General features: G+C 42.6%; 1 pseudogene; it reads right to left on the bottom strand.

The window, feature by feature from the left end:
- Window positions 1-4227: 4227 nt before the first annotated feature.
- Window positions 4228-12928, bottom strand: part of LOC147441428 (high affinity nitrate transporter 2.5-like) — a 30543-nt pseudogene continuing 21842 nt past the window's right edge.

Consider the following 12928-nt stretch of genomic DNA (forward strand, 5'->3'; position numbering starts at 1 on the left):
TACAATCCTACACGAGGGTAAGCAAATGAAAATGCATTTTAAATGAACAATTTTTTTGTCTTATAAGACTCATTCTCTTTCTTTTATTGTGCACAAAATTTAAGAAATATGCATGCTTAGGATCGTTTGTGGTGACGACGTCTCTCAAACACTAAGTAGAACTTGTCAGTCTACTTTGGAATCATGATATGGACTAAAGAGCAAACATGCTTGCGACGGCAGCTAAGCCTCTCGAGCACCAAATGGATTAGTCGTCCATTCTGGAATGATGTCGTAGGGTAAAAAGGGATCCTCTACCCGCTAAGAAACATGGACTAATGACTAGGCTTTATCTCACTACCTCATAATCGAGGATGACTATGATTTCAAGAGAGAGGTAATGTCATAAAATATAACTGTAACTTTACCAAATGACTTTCTCATATAAAACTGATCACTTAATATGGGAAGATAAAAGGGGAACAAGAGTTAGGATACATATTTGTGCTTTTAGACCTATCTCAACAGAGGACCAAAAGGAGAAATGGTTGCATCTCAATAGGGGTCCAAAAGGAAATGGTCTACCAAAGAGCAATGTGCAATAAGTGCTTTTAGATTTATCTCAGCAAGGGACCAAGAGGAGAGATGGTTACATCTCAAAAGGGGTCCAAATGGAGGTAGTCTATCAAAGAGCAAAGTGCATCTAATGGAGCTTAGAAGACCTTAGGGTTAGCTTCATTAAAGACCTCCAAAAGTTAGTGTTAAAAAGTCCTTTGACCTTACACAAGCTAGGACTAACCTTGAGGTGGGAATCCTACCCAAGCATGCGATGCTAAGATGCTTAAAGTGGTTGTGGGAACCTTGCCCAAATCTTGAGGTGATTTTTATGTATAAAATTACTAAGGTTTTTGAAATGTTGAATTCAAAGATAAAGTCTCAAGAGGCATAAAACGTTGCTTGATTCACTAAAGCTTGAAGTATTCAATTCAAAACAAATGACTTAAGAAGCATAAAAGACACATGCTTGCTTAATTGACTAAGTCCTTGAAGTATTCAATTCAACCAAATGACTTAATAAGCATAAAAGACACGTGTTCAAAGGATCCTCCACATGGACCCTCATGATGTGCTTGAATGCTATTGGTTAGGTTTTAAATGGGTCCAATGAGAATTTAAATAAATAAAAATAAATAATTAAGTTCTTTCTCTCGAAGAGAAAAAAGAGGACACGTGTCCAAATGAAATAATTAAATATTACTATAGAGAGAGAGAGAGAGAGGTGTGGACCAAGCATGAGAGGGGGGTATACTCTCCCACACACACACACACACACACACACACACACACACACACACATTCTCTCTGTGTGGAGTCCAAAGTGCAAGAGCTCTATCTCCTTCTCCAAGCTTGTTGAGAAGTGGAGAGCATACACCAACACTCTTGGCTATGGAATGCAAATCCCTCCAAGAGCTTAAGTTTTCCATCTTCTTCATCTTCATTACTATGTATTATGCTATGCTAAGCAAGAAGAGCGATGATAAGTGAGGAACTATTTATTTCTCCTATGGAATGTTTCTTCTTCCTCTTCCTTACCCTCATTTCCCGCTAGCTCTCTCCACCTTCGAAGGTGTTTGAGGCCTTGGGACTGAGGCTTGGGATAGTTAATTCTTTCTGCAAAGTTTATGTTAAGCTCATGATGCATGAAGCTTTCCATCTTCATAGCATCACCAAGGTCACACAGAACACAAAGATTGTATTGTAACAAAGTCTCTCTTGATGCGAGAATCTATACTACAAACGCCTTTTGAAGGGGGGACCGGCTCCAAGTAAATACGGTCCTCAACTATTGTCATGTTCTCTAATACTCTCTCTCTTGCAAAATTATTGTTCATGCCAAGTTAATTAATTAATATTTTTATGTTGCTACCATCAATTAAGTTCACTTTCTATGTTCTCAAAGTGATCTCACAAAAATGTTCACCTTAATTCTCTTAATTCCGCTATTCTCAAAGTTCATAGGCCATTCCCATTACATTGGTATAAGAGCATTTGGTTTCTCTTTTCTTGCTTAAGAAGAGAGGTCCTTAAGTAGCCTATTAATGGTTGATTTTGTTAATTATATTAGGGTAAGTGGGATCGGTATCTATTATCGGTTTTGTTGAGCCCACTATGTGAGATATGGTGCACACCTCGGGAGCTTTGGTATTAATAATGGGGTCTTTTTAGAGTTTCCTATGGCTTTACCATTATTGAGCCATAACAAGTCCGAAAGGAGCTATCCCTCAACGATTCTGCTATGTTAGACTCACTCCACTACTCGCTATAATTAACCAATTCGAGCAGTGGGTGTAGATAAAGTGCTTATTTTCAAAGACTAAGAGGAGTAGCAACTAAGGTTTTGAATTGCCAAAGGATACACTAAGTAAACACATAAGTATAATTAGCATGGCTGACAATAACCAAGAGAGTAGAATGAACATTGATAACTTTGATTTTGCACATGAAGGTGCTAATGATGATGCCCCCATGTTTATCAATTATCTTATTTCTAGGTTGCATTAAGCTATGGGCAATCCTACTTTGCAAGCCGAAGTTACCCGACAACTTCGTGCTTATGGGATTTCCCTTCCTCCCCAAGAGGAAAGAGAGTTTAGGAGGTCTCTTGATGAGACTCTTGAAAGAAGACTCTCTCCCATAAGAGAGGAGGAATCCAAAGAGAGAGTTTAGGAGGTCTCTTGATGAGTTTAGGAGGTCTCTTGATGAGACTCTTAAAAGAAGACTCTCTCCCATAAGAGAGGAGGAATCCAAAGAACGAGAAAGAAATGAATCCCTAAGTTCCTCTAAAGATGTGGCTCCATGAAGACGGCGGCTTATACTATCGTGAACTTCTCCCAAGAAGAAACGGTCAACCCATAGTCCTTCTCCTCGTCATTCCAAAAAGGGAAGAGAAGAAATAAAGGAAGCAAAAGGCAAGAAAGAGGTCACCCTCTTCTCCTTCTTCTTCACCTTCCTCCTCTTCCGACAAAAGCAATAGTTATTCTCCTAGAGAATACAAGAGGAGAGGACATTGCAAAACTTACCCTGCATGGCGAAGGTCCCAAAAGCTTAAGAAATTCAAAGGGGGAGGAAAGAGTATCTCTTTTCTCACCTATGATGGTACCTTTGGTGCCACCAACAAAGTATTGGCCTTCATCCAACAATTTGATGAGACCTTTGGAGATGAGGGCTTCACGGAATCCTCCAAGCTACACCATGTAGCTATGCACTTCCAAAAATCTGCAAAAAATTCTCTCGATTTTTTTTTTTCAAATATATCTTCAAATTCAATAGTCAATTTTGCATTGAGGAGTAAAATTTTCCTTCAATTTACGTATTTTCTGTGATGCATATTTAACATGATACATTTACCCGATGTAGAGTAACAAGTGATAAAATCACAAGGCCTGCCTGTTAGAAGATACATGTATATATATATATATATATATATAGGATATATGTAAATAGAAATAATAATTTTACAAAAAATTCTGCAAGAAATTACATTGCATCCACTACATGCTCTTGGCAAGGTTCATTCAAGGAATGTGCAAAGGCATTTATTCATCAACCAAGTCAGAACTTAGCATATGCACAAAGACAAGGCTTGTCCTCGTCACAACAAAAGCTTCAGGATTAGTGCCAAAACTAGTGCCAGGGCCCAGCACGATTGGACAAATAATTTCAGGAATAGAGCCAGAACAATCAGACATTACCCACTCTATGAGGAGTTTGAACAAAAACCCGTAACATACTTTGTAAGGATTTTGTAGAAATTGCCTGGCTAACTTTTTGACTTCTTTAGGCCAAGTTGCACTCCAAAATAAAGTCTGTCTGTCAGGTCGAATCTGCAGATGCCAACAATCAGAACAAAGGAGAGATTTATGATAAACAAGCCTTGTCATTCAAAGTTTTTATATTTCATTCAAACATGGGAAACAATTTTCCTGATTCGAGGTTCAAAACCCATGTCCAACATTCGATCTGCCTCATCAGGGACAAGATATGTAACCCTACGAAGGTTGGTTTGTTTACCATCAAGCGTATCAATCAAGTGGCCTGGTGTGGCTATAACTATCTCCACACCTGATTAAAAGACTTTTCCTTTGCCTCTGTGTGTGTGTGTGTGTGTGTGTGTGTGTGTGTGTGTGTGTGTGTGTGTGTGTGTGTGTGTGTGTGTGTGTGCCTATATATATACCTTTTAAAGATCCCTTATCTGCGGTCCTTTGGTCCACCCCCATAAACGCATGTATTCTTTGATGAAGCCCCAAACTTTGTTGCCTCTTGTTGAATTTGGACAGCAAGCTCTCTAGTGGGTGCTAAGATGAGAACAATCGGACCATCACCTGGTGCTGCACTTTCACAAACATACAAGTGAATCCACGTTATTTCTAAGACAATGTATATTTCAAAACAAGCTGGACATACATAATGCACGCTGGGCATTGACATGTAAAGTTGCTGGTAATAGGTAGGCAAGTGTTTTCCCTAACCCAGTTACCGCAAGCCCAATAAGATCTCTTCCTTTCAAGGCCATCGGCCAGCCCTGAGGTTGGATTGTTGTTGGCTCTTTGAAACCAGCTCTGATGATGCCTCCAAGAACATAATCTATACATCAAAACATATTAAAACACCCAGAGATCATGTAAATGCTCCATTCTTGGTGAATGTCACAACTGATGCACATAAAACAGGGAGCAATGTTGAGACGAACCAGGAAATGAAGCTTCCTCAAAGGAGCGAACCCACAAGCGCCTCCTCATACCAAACCTTTGAGCTACGAAATCGGAGAGCGCGCCTCCAAAGGGCCTTTTCACAAAATTGGCAAGTCCAAAGATGGAGGCCATCACACCAGCTACAAATAATGTTAGCTTGAACTTGTCGAAAAAGTACTCTGCTATCACATTGTGTACTATTAGCTCCACACCAAAACAGAACCCATGTATCATGCCGAGCACCCACGTCCTATATTTCTTCACCCCGTTAATAATGACCTCTTATGGGCACAACAAAAAATCAGGATAAGATCATGCTATCAATTGATCTGAAAGCTCCATTAATACGCGAGTGCAGTCAAATCCATAAGACATCCACCGGCAGATTTGGAAGGTGGTCATAAGGAGAGGTATAGATGACCAACATAATATATAAGGAGTAGCGCCATATGGGAGAGGCATTTACAGAAGTCATTCCCTTAAGCCAACCATCTAGAAAGCTGTTCAGATTGGTAATGTGTACCTTGACATAGTTGTCTTTGATGCGATTGCCCTTTCTTTGGGGTTGGCAGTAGTTTTCGAGCGGAGTGTCTTGGGTGCAGGCAAGCATAATGATCCCTATTACGACTTGCAAGATACCCGGGATGAAAAACGATAAGCGCCAGGCTATATTGAAATCTAGCGAACCAATAAATCTTGGACTTGCAATCAGATCGAAGAGAACAGGCATAAGGAGCTGTGCAACGCCACCCCCCAAGTTTCCACACCCAATTGTGATCCCTGTGGTAAGACCAACGATTGGTGCACTGAAGATGGAGGCCATCCAGAATTGACATGTCACAAATGTTGCAAGCGAGAACACGATGAAGAACCTACATTTGCATGAAATCTTTAAATTTTCCATAGAGTTGAATGGAAACTATCTTGCTTCATGTGCTTATATGAAGGTGTTAAGTTGTAGCATGAGCGAATTCACACAATTTTGATTCGAGCAAGAAAATATAGGAAAATACCTACACAGAATGAAGCCTGTTGAAGTGGACACTGTTTCCATGTAGAAGACGGCTGGTGCCGTCAACAATATAGCACATGCACCTGCATATCTCGGTTCCACCATATCACACGCGAATCCCATGACAAGTTGTGATGCAATGGAGCCACACACTGATGCAATCCCCGCTTTCCCAACCTCCTCCTTTCGGAGATTGAGATATCACGGGTAGCAGAGGGCCTGCTACAAAGCTAGATACAAAACATACAAAGAAGGAGAACTAGGAGATATGGAAACTCCTCAAATATGGTTGGGCCAAGGACAAGAGCTTGATCCTCTTGGCCTTGTATTCTGAATCCACAGGCAAGGGGAATTTGGTTAAGTGAGGCTCTACGTCATGCAGATTTGACTCCAAGGACACAGCTACATCTGTAGTAAGCACCTTGTTGTCATCGGCGGGAAGGTGATTTGAGGCCGATGCTGCAATTGGAGGGAGCTTGAGCTCGTGTGAGTTATGATCTGCAAGCTCGAAGATGCCGTTGGAGTGCTTGGAGGGTTGATGTCACCAAAGCTGAGAGATCTCTTCATCTTGGCAAGAGGGATTATTGGGGAGTCTAAAGTGGATCTGCCTCACGATGATGATGACGATGGAATTAACTAGTGCACGTAGTGTCCTGGAAAGTCTATTTCCAAGTCTTACGTGCAGCAATGCAGCAGGCTGCGAGGCACGTGCAATTGGAAGAGTGCAGGAAGCTGAGCTGTAGAGGATCCTCAATACCCGCGTCGTGCGGACACGCCCATAATTACACACCACTTTCTCTCAAGGACATCAGAACTGGCAATCATAACTCAAGGTGGAAATTTACAATAAGGCTATGGTCACGCGAGGCGAGGCTTAGTTCTCCGTAGATCAACCGACAGGCCCTGACGCATGGCAGCTTTCCAAAGCTTCTCACCGGCTTAGTACGCCAACTATGCCTATTTAGGCATAGTCACAAAATTATGCCGGTGTACTCCCGGTCAACTCTTTCTCTCTCTCTCTCTCTCCTACCTGCGCCTTTGTTGGGGTATAAAGCCCAATGTGGTCGCCCAGGTAAGTGGGCGGGCCGCCAGGTATGTACACATATTCTTTTGTAAAAACCTAATAAGAACTCACTATGCTCTACACATTACAGTAGAAGGGCTAGGTGTTCTCAGAATTTCATTCTGAGGTCATCTCGGCCAGCGTTCGGCTTCGACAAAGTTCTGCGCCGGCCATTTTCGACTACGTGGTCTCGGCGGGTGCAGATCCGACTCTGCAAATTTGGGGTTTTGGCCTACGACTGCAGCCAAGAGCTGAGGATATTGGCACTCCCAGAGTGTTGATTTGTGGCTGTCTACACATCGAAGGACGGCTCACAGTTCTTGGAGGCGTGTCACATACGACATGGGCACATCTACACACAGACTGTAGGCGACATCCACTAGTTCATCAGGTAGCTTGTGTTTGCTGCTTGATATTCCAGATTTCATCCTGACATTGCAGGTACTTCCACATGGGATGTATTGTCAAAGATGATGTATGTATGTTGAGGGTTTGCTGGCTGTGAGTCACGCAGCAAACAACTACCGCAACGGTTACAATATATAGTGGGAAATTTGTGGATGTATGATTTTATGGGAAGTCTATGTATTGTCAGATTCACTGCAGCCTTTGTTGAGGGTCGAGTGAGGTTTTATTGAGCTGGGGGATTCTCGAATGTTGAGATCCTTTCGGTGATACAGGTCTTGGAGCGATCCCTCGAGCACCCTTAGATAGGCATCTAGGATGTATTGACTGTGAGTTAGACAGTTGGGATTGCATCTTTGCTTTACTGCCGTTGAGGCATTGTCACAGTCTATGCTTACAGGACAGTGACAGGATAGTGAGAGACAGTACAGGTGCATGACATGTTTACCCGCAGCTTACAGTGTCAGAGAGACAGTGTTTTTTGAGTTGTTTTTGGTCTGTTTTTTGAGTACACCAGAGCCATTTTACAAAGGAGACTCTGCCGAAATTTCTGCAGAATCTGAAGCTTTCTTGGTTCATTTGACAGGTTGATATTGGTTCAGAGGTCAGTTTACAAGGGAAACTCTGCCGAATTTTTCCCAGAAAAGTAAACTATTGTGAAGCGTAGCTATGGCTGGATCACAGGACACTGCTCTTTACAATATCAAGAAGGTGGATGGAACCAATTTCCCATTGTGGAAGAAGCAGATTTGGCACGTGTTGGTACAAAAGAAGCAGACAAAACCTATAAAGCTCAAGGGGATAAAACCAGAAGATATGGACGAAGATGAATGGAGTGAAATGGATGAATTGGCACTTTCTACCATTATGCTGACTTTGGCAGAAAGCGTTTACTTCAATGTAGCAGACGAGATGTCGGCTTATCAAGCATGGACAAAGCTGAGTGATCTTTATGAGAAGTAGAGTGCAGCTTCACAGGTATACTGGCTTAAGAAGCTTGTTGACTTGAGGATGAAAGAAGGGACACCTATGTCCAATCATTTGAATGAATTCAACACCATCTATAGTCAGTTGTCAGCTCAAGGTGTCAAGTTTGATGAACCTGTTAGAGCTATGTTCCTATTGATCACATTGACGAAAAGTTGGGACACTTTTCGCACAGCTTTGAGTAATTCTGCACCTTCGGATGGTTTGACCATAGAAGGTGTAGAAGGAAGTTTGCTTATTGAAGAAACCAATAGAAAGACAATGGACAAAGGCAAAGGAACAACCTTAGTTGTCAGGGGAAGGACCAAAGAAAAGTACAAAGGTGGAAAGAGGAACCAGTCTCGTAGCAAGTCGCGCAGTGCTAAAGGCAAGAGTGACATAGAACGCTACCATTGTGGCAAGAAGGGTCACATGAAAAGAGACTGCAGAGAATGGAAAGCAGAAAAAGGCAAAGAGAAAGCTGAAGACCATGGTGAGAAGAACAAGTCCTCAGTGAAGATTCAAGAAATAAATGTGACAAACACTGTTGCAGAGGATGATAGTCTAGTGTCAGGAGACATTTACTTCTTGAAAAATACAATGGACTCAACTCTTCTTACAGCACCTGATGGAAATGCACTGAGTGACTGGATTATAGACTCAGGGGCATCACTTCATGTGTCTCCAAACAAGGAGTGGTTTACCTCTTATGTGACCACTAAAGATCATGTTCGGCTAGGCAATGGGCAGACATGTGAGATCTTAGGTGTTGGAGACGTTCAATTGAAGTTTCAGAATGGCTCTTCTTTCATGCTGAAGAATGTGAGACATGTTCCCGCAATTACAAAGAGCTTGATCAGCACAGGTTTACTTGATGATGTTGGCTACGTCACCATTTTTGGACAGAATATGTGGAACATATCCAAGGGTTCTATGACAGTAGCACATGGAGTAAAGTCTGGAGGACTTTACATGATTTATGCATCAAATGTCTCTAAAAATGTAATCAATGTAACCGAGCAGCCGAACGTTTCTTTGTGGCATAGCCGGTTAGGACATATGTCCAAGAAGGGAATGGAAATCTTGTCTCGTTCTGGTTATTTTCCTGGCTTGTCATTTAATGATTTTGAATTCTGTGAACATTGTCTGTATGGTAAGCAAACACTGCAGCCACATAAGCATAGAAGCAGTAGAAGAGATACACAGTTGGCACTTGTTCATAATGATTTGTGTGGACCTATGCCTAACCTATCTCTAGGGGGAGCTTCTTACTTTATGACATTTATAGATGATTACTCGAGGAAAGTATGGGTTTACTTTCTCAAGCACAAGGATGAAGCGTTTAGTGTTTTCAAAACGTTTGTGACACTTGTGGAGAATCAGAGTGGCAAGAAGCTTAAATGCTTACGCACTGACAATGGTGGAGAGTATGTTTCAAAGGCCTTTCAGGACTTTTGTGAGTCAAAAGGTATAAAACGTGAACTTACTGCTCCTTACAATCCTCCTCAAAATGGTGTTGCTGAGAGGATGAATAGGACCATACAAGAGAAGGTCATAAGTATGTTGTCTAATGCACAACTGCCAAATGGGTTTTGGGCTGAAGCTGTATCAACAGCTGTTCATCTTATAAATAGATCTCCTAGTAAGGTTTTGCAGAAGGATTCAGTGGCAGAGATGGTATGGTCAGGCAAAATGCCCTCATACAAGCATCTCAGAGTCTTTGGCTGTGAGGCATATACTCATGTTCCAAAGGAATTTAGGAACAGACTTGAGCCAAAGAGTAGAAAGTGCATCTTTCTAGGCTATGGTAATTCTGGTGAGATGGGGTACAGACTTTGGGATCCCGAATCCAGAAAGGTTATGCGCAGCAATGATGTTCACTTTAATGAAGCCAAATATCATTCTAAACCAGAGAGGGTTGAGGAGATTAGAAGAGTTGTCTTCCAAGAAGATGGACTTGCACGTGCAAGACAAAATGTCAGGGCTCAAGAGGAGCAAGGACAGGATAGATTGGAACCACAGGTTGTGGCTGAGCCTGAGCCACCTATTTTGCGTAGATCTGGACGTATCACGCGACCTCCTAATTGGTTTGTTCCATCTATGTGTTGGGATTAAAGCCCAAGTGGCCTCTTATGCGGATATGGCCGGCCGCCCGCCTAACTCACTTACCTCTAACTCTTTGTATATACTAACATATTCTTTGTGAATACTAAGGATTTGGGAGATAACCCTTCTAACATCTCTCTGCGTACTGTACTGTGTAAGCTCACTGTGTGTGTGTGTGTGAGAGAGAGTCGACCCACGCTCCGCTCCGCGACTTCAATTGGTATCAGAGCCTTGGTTCAGTGCGGATTTGCGCAATCGCGCGCGCGCACTTTTCCGGCAGATTCTGGATCCGGAGTTCGAAAATTCACACTCGGCGTTCCGGGAGCGTTTCCAGCAGGCGACCTGGGGTTTTACCCCCCTTTCGAAGCCGTTTATGCCCTCAGAATTTCGTTCTGAGCACTACAGCAGAAGATAGATTTCAGCCGCAAAGAAATCCGTCTTGTGTAGATTGGCAAGCAGGAGGTGGTCGACATCAATATCGACATCGACATACATCACTTATTCGTCTTCAGAGCATCATCTATAGACCAGGTACACATATATATCATCAGATATATATATTGCAGTCTGCATTGCTACTTCTTGTGCTTGCCAGGTTCCAGGGGAGGTGTGGCCATACGACGGCTTGACACCACTGGCATGTATTGCAGATTGATGTACTGTGATTGTGGGTCTGCTAGTTGTGAGTCACGCTAGCAGACAGACCGCCGCAGCGGTCATAGGACAGTGATTGGTCTATTATAGGATGTATGCTAGTTCTGGGCAGTTTGCTGAGCCATCTGAGAGGGTCGTGTGTGAGGTTTTTTGAAGCCAAGCACTGGGGGCTGGGTTACCCAGTGTGAGGTGGATTAGGTTGCTGGAGTTCCCCTCTACACGCATCCTCTTCGGCAACTTTTATCCCTTAGGATGTATGACTTTGTGTAGACACTGGATTGCATCTTATGCGTCAGGCCGTTGAGGCATTGTTCAGGGTTCAGTCTTGAGACAGATACAGGTTCTGTCATCGCCCAGAGAGGAGACAGTGTATGCTTACAGGACAGCATATTACAGGGATTTTTTAGATTTGTCATTGGTCAGCTATTTATGATTGTTTCTTGAGCTATCTTTTGGTTCCCAGAGCTCAGTTTACAGGGGAGACTCTGTCAAAAATTTTCAAAAATACTGACAGTTCCTGAGGAGAGGTGTTCAGCTTGTTGATTATAGCTTGTTTACTGTGTACAGAGGCCAGTTTACAGGGGAAACTCTGCCGGATTTTTCTCAGGAGTAAACAGTTTGGCAGATATGGCATCTTCTCACAGTGAGACTCTTTACAACATAAAGAAGCTGGATGGCACAAACTTTCCATTCTGGAAGAAGCAGATTTGGCAGGTTTTGGTGCAGAAAAAACAAGTGAAGCCACTGAAGCTCAAAGGGGAGAGACCAGAAGGTATGGCTGAAGATGAGTGGGAAGAGCTTGACGAGTTAGCTTGTTCCACAATCATGCTGACACTGGCAGAAAATGTTTACTTCAACGTAGCAGAAGAGACTACAGCGTATGGCGTATGGCAAAAGCTATGTGATATGTACGAGAAACAAAGTGCTGCTTCTCAGATTTACTGGCTCAAGAAATTGGTGGATTTGAAGATGAAGGAAGGGACAGCCATGTCAAATCATCTGAATGAATTTCACTCAATTTTCAGCCAGTTAACAGCACAAGAGATAGTCTTTCCAGATTCAGTGAAGGCTATGTTTCTCTTAATCACTTTGCCAGACAGTTGGGATACTTTTCGTACAGCGTTAAGTAATTCTGTCGCGCCAGAAGGTCTTACAAGTGCCAATGTAGAAGGCAGCTTGCTCACAGAGGAAGTGAACAGGAAGAACATTGACAAAGGCAAAGGCAATAGTGCTTTGGTCGTTCGAGGGAGACAACAGTTTAAAGAGAAGAAGGGTAAGAAGGCACAAAACCGAAGTAAGTCTCGTGATTCGAAGTCAAAGGATGACATAGAATGCTACCATTGTGGCAAGAAGGGTCACATGAAGCGAGACTGTACGAAGTGGAAACAAGAAAAAGGCAAAACAAAGAGTTTTGAGCAAGATGAAAAGAAGAGTTCAGTGAAGATTGAAGAGGTGAATGTCACAGGATCTGGTTCAGACAGTGATTCTGGTATAGCAGCTGGTGACATCTTCCTTACAAGCAATCTTGATTCTGTTTTCTTGACTGCAGAGGATGGACATGCTATGAGTGATTGGATTATCGACTCAGGGGCATCTTTACATGTTTCTCCGCACAAAGAGTGGTTTACATCATATGTGGCTACTAAAGACTATGTCAGACTTGGCAATGAGCAGGTTTGTGACATACTTGGAGTGGGAGATGTGCAGTTGAAGTTTCAGAATGGCTCTTCTTTATGGCTCAAGAATGTCAGACATGTTCCAGCAATCCGAAAGAGCTTGATTAGTACAGGGAAGTTGGATGATGCGGGTTATGTGACAGTTTTTGGGAACAGCGCTTGGAAGATCTCCAAAGGTTCGATGACTGTAGCACATGGCAGCAAGTCAGGAACTCTGTACACTTTACATGTTTCAGAGGTTAAAAACCATGTAATTAATGTGATTGAGCAGCCAAGTGTGTCATTGTGGCATCGTAGGTTGGGACATATGTCAAAA

The sequence above is a fragment of the Adiantum capillus-veneris genome, chromosome 15 (assembly GCF_014529385.1).
Source record: "Adiantum capillus-veneris isolate H3 chromosome 15, ASM1452938v2, whole genome shotgun sequence".
NCBI classification, from domain to species: Eukaryota; Viridiplantae; Streptophyta; class Polypodiopsida; order Polypodiales; family Pteridaceae; genus Adiantum; species Adiantum capillus-veneris.